Source organism: Echinops telfairi, unplaced genomic scaffold (genome assembly GCF_000313985.2).
Source record: "Echinops telfairi isolate 266 unplaced genomic scaffold, ASM31398v2 ScPeMD7_7469;HRSCAF=8507_0, whole genome shotgun sequence".
NCBI lineage: Eukaryota > Metazoa > Chordata > Mammalia > Afrosoricida > Tenrecidae > Echinops > Echinops telfairi.
The window spans coordinates 86,036,134-86,043,532 of record NW_022111372.1 but is presented as its reverse complement, the minus strand read 5'-3'; the positions used below and the strand labels follow the sequence as shown (position 1 = coordinate 86,043,532).

Below are 7,399 nucleotides of genomic sequence, written 5' to 3'. Positions count from 1 at the left end.
TTTTTTTAATGATTTTTGCATGATTTTCCATATATAAGATCCAGGATAGGTGGATTTATAGAGAAAGTATTTGGATTGATAATTGCCTGGGTGCATGACAGTGGAGGATGGGAGGAAACTGGGAGCTAACAATGAATACTTAGAAGAAATGTTCTGAAATTGATTGTAGTGATAATTGCACAAATCTTTTTAATATGATTGAACTATAAATTTGTATAATATGTGATGTATATGCCAATAAGCTAGATTTTTTTTAAAGGAGTATGCTTGGGATATTTAAAGAAGAACAAGGATCCTAATGTGGCTGGAATAGAGTGTGCAAAAGAATATGTAGGAGGAGAGGAAATGGAAACTGGATACATAGATACTGGTATAACATTAGCCACCATTGTAAGGAAATTGTGTAACTTTGTAAAGAAGAGTGCAACTTTTGCTCATCATAAGATTGATAGTCGGAAGTAAGTAGCATGATTTGAATTATATTTTAATAGAATTTATCATTGGGTTCAGCATACATGTATTGAGCCACAGGTAAATTCCCTGAAGCACTTGAGGTCAAGATAGAGACTGCCCGCCTGAAGACTTGTATTCTTAACATCTGCAACTGATGCAACTGATGCAACTGGTTAGCACACTTAGCAGCTAAATGAAGAGTTGGTGGTCCAAGTGTCCTCAGAGGCACCTTGGAAGAAAGGCCTGCTGGTTTACCTCTGAAATCAGCTGTTATGCTTCTACAGAGCACAGTTCTCCTCTGACGCACATGGAGTCACAGTGAGTTGGAATTGGCTTGGCAACCGAGTTGGTGTTTCCCATCTTTCATCTGAAGAAAATAATATCTGACTGATTTTCTTTAATCACTTTGCACTGACCAGGGTATAGAGGGATGATGAAGGTGAAAGAGTCATAAAAGAAAAATACTGTGAATATGAGACATTTTTAACTTCAATAATAGGTACTGATAACTGTCAGGAAGGATATTGTTGGAGGCTAACCAAAAACCAGACCGATTGCTGTCAAGTTAATTTTGGCTCACATTGACCGATAGGAAGGAGAAGATTCAAGAGTTGTTTTATGGGAGCAAACCGCCTGGCCTTTTTCCTGACAGGTGTCCGGTGGGGCTGAACAATTGACCCCACTGTGCCACCAGGTCTTCTGTCGGAGGGTAGGGAGAGAAATTAAAGAAGGGCAGGAAGAGGGGTCATATATTATAAAGCAATTAGGAAATCCTCAAAATCTCTGCAGATCACTGGAGAACTTGCACAGTGAATTCTTAATTATCACAGCAAATCCACTAGATTTGACACTTTCTAAAATGCCAAATATGGAACAATAATTTCATAATGTACAACAAATAGGTGAAAACGCAGGCTGAGACACCATAGTAGGGTATATTTCCCACATGTGGGTAGGCTGCTAAGTTTTGTAGTTATGGTAAATTCATTTCCTAGGGACAAATTTAAAGCAAATCAAAGCAATCCATTGCCTTTGAGTGGATTCTGAACAATAGTGACCCTATCTGGTAGAGTAGGCCTGCCCCATAGAGCTTCCAAGTCTGGGAGCTTCAGAGAAGCAGGTTGCCACCTTCCAACAACGGGATCTTCTGGTAGCAGCCAAATACTGCACCACAGCACTTACTTCGTAAGGAAGCACTAAGCTTCCTTAGGCACAAATCCAGGACACAAAATCTGAAAAGGGGTATGTGGGTTGCATTTACTGGGGAGAAGTAGTTTGTGCTGCAGATGATTAATCTAATAGAAATCTCAGGTTTTTGATTAAAAGTGGCATGATATTTGAACTTGGTGCCATCCTGGCAAAAAGGCAGACGGTATGTCATGTGAATTTATTGTGGAAAACATTAGGCATTTCCCAATATCTAGTAGACTTTTGGTATTAGCTTAGTCATTTTCACTATTAAAAGTTCTTGTGTTACATGCAAACCTATTCTGTTTTAGTAAAACTAGGCAAATATACAAACAAATAAAGAAACAGAAGCTTTATTGAAGAGACACTCGGGTTACTTCAGTAAGGAAGGTTTGGGAGTAAATGGAACTCAAAACAGCTCTTGAGAACTTTATTGCAGAAGTACATGGGTCTTTTTCCTCTAGCCTACAGCACTGCCCTGCTTGTCATCTGGCTCTCTGAATTCAGTCTTCTTGTATGAACGTCCATATTCAATAACCCCCCATGTGAGTAGATCTTTTAGGCCCAATGAGGTTGCTGTTTCACTCTGCCATAGTGCCAAGCCTTTGCGGCCAAGTGGCCGGACGCTAGAGCAAAGGCTGCTGACTTGCGATGATTTGATGTGTGCTTCTCTTCTCTCACTTTCAGACTTTCACTGTTTATTCTAGCCAACAATAGCTTTATGTACCTGGCATTTATTTGCAACATTGAAAAGTTTGCTGCTCTGGAAAAATAATTACTCCTTCTTGAACTAAGATATGTGACTTCAAATATGATACATCTACTCTGACTCTGTGGTTGGAAATAAGACAGTGGAGTCGAGATATTCAAAATGAGTTCTCTGTGGTTGAAGTCAGGGCCTCTCTCCTGTAAATTTATTGGAAGCTACTTTGAGGCCTCTGTCCCGGAGGACTTGTGAAGTGCAAGAACTGGAAAAGCAGGAGATGACTGTCCTGGGATTGTCCAGGAGCCAGGGAGGCGTGTCCTCCAAACACAAGCCACAGAGAAGGAAATAATTAACAGCTCAGGAGAGCTTAAGACAAAGAAAACACAAAGACTATTTAATCTTTTATTTAATAATCTACTTTTTTACTTTATATTTTAAAATGTGAAATGGTTCATAATGAAAATCAAATGTCATTAAACAGATAGAGAGAGGAATCAATAAGCAGCAGCAGGATAAAATGCAAGGTTATAAAGAAAGAAACAGCTAGAGGGATTTAGTAAACAGACTAAACATAAGGATCAGCTCAGCCATTCGTTTCAACCTATTTTCAGATACACGGGGAAGAAAAACAAACAAACAGACCAAGGAAGATGAATCTTATAATCAGAAAATCTCATGTCAGCAAAAGTTTCCCCTGTAGCTGAATTCTTAAACATTTCATAGGACAGAGATTGAATGGTTTGCCCTTCGATGGCATGAAAAGATCCTGTTAAATTACTCCCTCCCAAGTCCCTTTCCAGAAGGTTCTGACTAGTACAGTCTAAAAATACAATCGAGTACATTTTAATATGTATTTTCTGAATCCAAGAAATGATTAAGGAACTTGTACTGAAATTAAGAATAAATTAAAATATTTTCCATTCATCACTGCTTTTGATAATCTTAATAAATGCAGTGAGACTCATCAAATAGATACATATTTGCTAATAGAACTACTACTTAAACTAGCTTCCTGTATCACTTGAAATCATGTAGATTCAAGTTCTCTCTGTGGTTTTGTCATTTAACACCGCGAAGGCTGCATTTCTAATAGAATCTACGTGGTTTCAAGGGATGGAGAAAACTAATTTAAATGAGAGTTCTATCAGCTAAGGAAATCGTGCCAATGTGATTGAGCATACGTTGGGAGAATCTCAGATCAATTATGTGTTCAATTTTCATACTCATTTTAGCTTTTCTGAATACTGTACTTTCTCTATTTGCCATCTGACACTGTGCACAGCAAGCCCTTTGCTACTCACCCTTCCCTCTCATCTCCTTTTTACTGAGTGACTAGGTAGACCCAAGTTCCTTTTATTTAAAATTGTACACTTTCTCATATAGTTCTAAATTACACTGTGCCAAATGATATGTTAGACTGTGAATGTCTCAAAGGCTTCACAGAGCTGTTTATCTTGATATCATTGGCAGAACCTGACACATAGTAGGTGTGGCTTTTCTATTAGCACTAAAGGAATGAATATAAAAGGGGGCATATGTTTTTAGGAGAAAGATATGAGTGTGCTATCTATCTAAATTTAGAAAATATCCAAATTTTTGGATGGCTTTTCTAGACTGAAGAAGCAGGTATTGTTGTGAATCACTTAGTTTTCAAATGATGACATATCTTTGATTAGATGAAGCAATAACCATACAAATGAAACATCTAAACCTACTAATTAAATGGATCATCACTCAGACTCAAAGAGTCACTCTCCTCTTCAAACTAGCCAAATTTTAATCTCCTCTTAAGAGATTTTCTTTTCGATAGAATTTTTTAAAAATGTTTTTTTAAGTCCCTATACTGACCCATTTCTCCTTGCCAATTAAGGTATCTAAAGTTGACATAGGAATCTACTTAAAGTTTTTTATGAAGAATTAAAAATTAACCTAGCATTAAAATTTAGGAGAAATAATGTCCTCGGATTTTAATATTAAGAACAGTTTTAATTGTCTGTCTCCATATCCCTATTGGGGAAATCAAGGCTGAGGGAGGTTGACTTCTCCAGGGTCACACAACGAATAAGTGGATGTATTTGGAGTTGGACTTATGTCTTCTTTCTATCGTTTGCTCTTTCTCGCCTTCCGTGTTTCCTGGTCTGTTGTTCTGCATCATACATTGAACTTCTAGGTTGGTAACCCAAGGATTGGGTGTCTGCATGCTAAGGGAGAGCCCACCTGCAACAGGAGATGGATTCTTTCCTAAGAAATGAGTGCCAATGTTTGTAGCATCTTTACTGGCTATGGAGTGAGAGTAAAAAATGTCTGGGTTAGTCATATATTGATTCTATCTCCCAAGCCTGATTTCCATCCTTGAAAGTTTATGGGGAAGTTGGGCTAAATTATGGGGTAATAAGACAGCAGCTTCCTGAGCTTCCACTAATTCACACCCAAATTATGTAATGGGACCAGTAGAAAAAGGTTTCCCAGACAATAAAACAAGCAAAGTTGGGAGAGGCCATGCTTCCTGGAGATATACATAAATTAATTCAACCAACTAATTGTATTCTATTTGCATGAATACCTCAGGGCCTGGCTAAGATTATACAGCTAAATCATTATTCTCTACTATACCCTTTGTTCCTGTTCTACATTGCTCTCCAATAGCATCACGTCCTAGGGGTGGAACAATGGAGTCAGATTTCTTGAGTTCAAATCCTCCCCACCTCCCTTGTTAGCCTGGCCAAGCTCACTAATTTTCCTGAACCTTGGTTTCCTTGTGCATAACACTTAATCAGTACTTTGTTTTGTTTTATACCAAAAGTTCACTGGTGGGGTTCGGAGTTGGGCTGTTAACTGCAAAGTCAGCAGCTAGAACCCACCAACTACTCCTTAGAAGAGGAGACTTTCTGCTTCTGTAAAGATTTATAGTCTCAGAAACCTAAGGGGCTCTCGTACGCGGTTCTGTAGGGTTACTATGAGTCAGCATTGACTTGATGTCAGTGAGTTTGGTTTTTATTTTATTGTCTTACAAACCTACAACAACAAAACCCACAAGTTAAAAAACTAAAAACCTGCTGTTGAATTGATTCTGACTCAGAGAAGCTCCATAGGTCAGAGTAAAGCTGTCCCCTAGGGTTTCCAAAGCTATACATCTTTCTGAAAGCCAACTGCCACCTCTTTCGCTCCCACGGCAACTGGTGGGTTCAAATCACTAGCCCTTTGGATAGTTGCTCAGCAGTTAACCAAATAGCTAAGATGCCATGTATAAACTACTTAATGCCTAAAGTATTCCACCTGTGCGAGCTACAATATTAATGTTCCACCACAAACATTTATTTCTGTTACCCATTTCCACAAGAGATCTAAATAAGGTGGGGAGGGAAAGCAGATATTCCTGTGATCTCCTCCCAGATTATTTGCACATATATAATCTAGCAGTGGATAGCAAGATTGATAGCCCATTTCCCTGGAATTAGATGTAGAAATGTTTCTTCCCATGGGTAAATAATTTCATGATTCCATAGATCCTTAGCTTTTAGTAAGTACAATCCCATCCTTTCACAGGCAAGATGTGTACCAAGCACATTTCTAGTACAGTTGTGATAGGAATCATATCCCTTAACTCCCAATTCTATACTTATTTCACCCCAAAATAGTGTCACAGCTCCTAAGAAAATCCCATGAACTCAGCCAACTTCAAAATGATAAAAATAAATCCATTTAATATTAATTGAAAAAAGTAACTCAATTACTATACCAAAAGAAAAATATAACCTTTTTCTTTTCTTTTTTTCCTATTCACAAAGGAAATGCTCCAGTCCATCTTTTAATTAAAAAAAAATTCCTGACATCACAGAACTAAACTGAAATATATTAATATTCCACTCATATATGCATGACAAACAGGAAAAAAAATTCATGAGCCAAAAAAACCAAAACAAAAAAAAAACAGGAGAAGCTTATAAAACTAAATATGGATTTCAGCATTAACAGCTGAACAGAGAAAGGAATTAAAACGCTTTAATTGAAAAATCATGAGTGGATGATAAAGTGTAGAAACTGAAAATTTACAAACTATTTAAAACCTGGAATCGCTGACTGTTCAGAAACTACACAGATGGATCCTGGGTGGTGGTGAACCGCAGAAAGGGGTTATGGATGAATCGGCATGGTTCTAGCTGCTCCCCAAGCCTCCCGTCTCCGAGGAAAGCCTGACATTGATTAGATATTGAGCCAGGAGAATGCTGGCAGCAGATCCAGTGATGGTAGCCTGCCTATCAGTAGATCCTTCCACTGGGTTCCCAATTTTGATCTGAGCCCCAGACATCTGACAGATCTCATTGATTTTGGCGCCTTGAGGCCCAATTATGCAGCCAATCAAATCATTTGGAATGGTGAGTTCATGAGAAGTAGTCTGAGCAACGCATCCAAACCAGCACTGAATCCGGCGTTGCCATGCGTCATAGGAAAATGAGATTGTTGCATTGCCAACTGGTGCAGCTTGGTCAAATCTGGCTGTGGAATGGCACACTGTCCTTGAATGGTACAGGCCTCTGGAGGTGGTCCCTCCAGGTCAGGGTTGAGGCTCATGGGCGGGGTGGTGTGGGGAAAGCTCGCACTGTCGCGGCCTGTGCTGTACCTGTCCTGACCACCAGCAGAGATGATGGAGAACTGGACGGCTTGGGCCACTACGGGATGGTCACGCCCTTAGGGAGACTCCAACATGACCACGCAGATCTGTTTGCCACACTCAATGATGGATCACGGAATGCCAGCAATAGTGACGGCCCGCTCAGTTGAGTTGGGAAGCAGATCTCCAGCCACCTGAACCTGAGCCCCTGTAACTATCTCGAATTTCTTCGATTTTGCAAGCACCTTTCCCAATGAGAAAGCCACACTGACTTGCAGGGACCATCAGCCTCAGAGTGACTGGGGGTCCATTCGTCACAGAGCAGCTGATGCCCTCTTCCAGTTTGTCAATGGTCATGGCAAAGGCTTTAGAGATGGCATTAGTGGGTCCAGCCAAAGTGATAATTCTCTCGGGACAATTTCTTTCTGAGATGTTGACAC

At 39.5% G+C, this 7,399-nt stretch overlaps 1 pseudogene; it reads right to left on the bottom strand.

Moving 5' to 3' along the window:
* Nucleotides 1–6,503: 6,503 nt before the first annotated feature.
* Nucleotides 6,504–7,399, bottom strand: part of LOC101642808 — a 9,072-nt pseudogene continuing 8,176 nt past the window's right edge.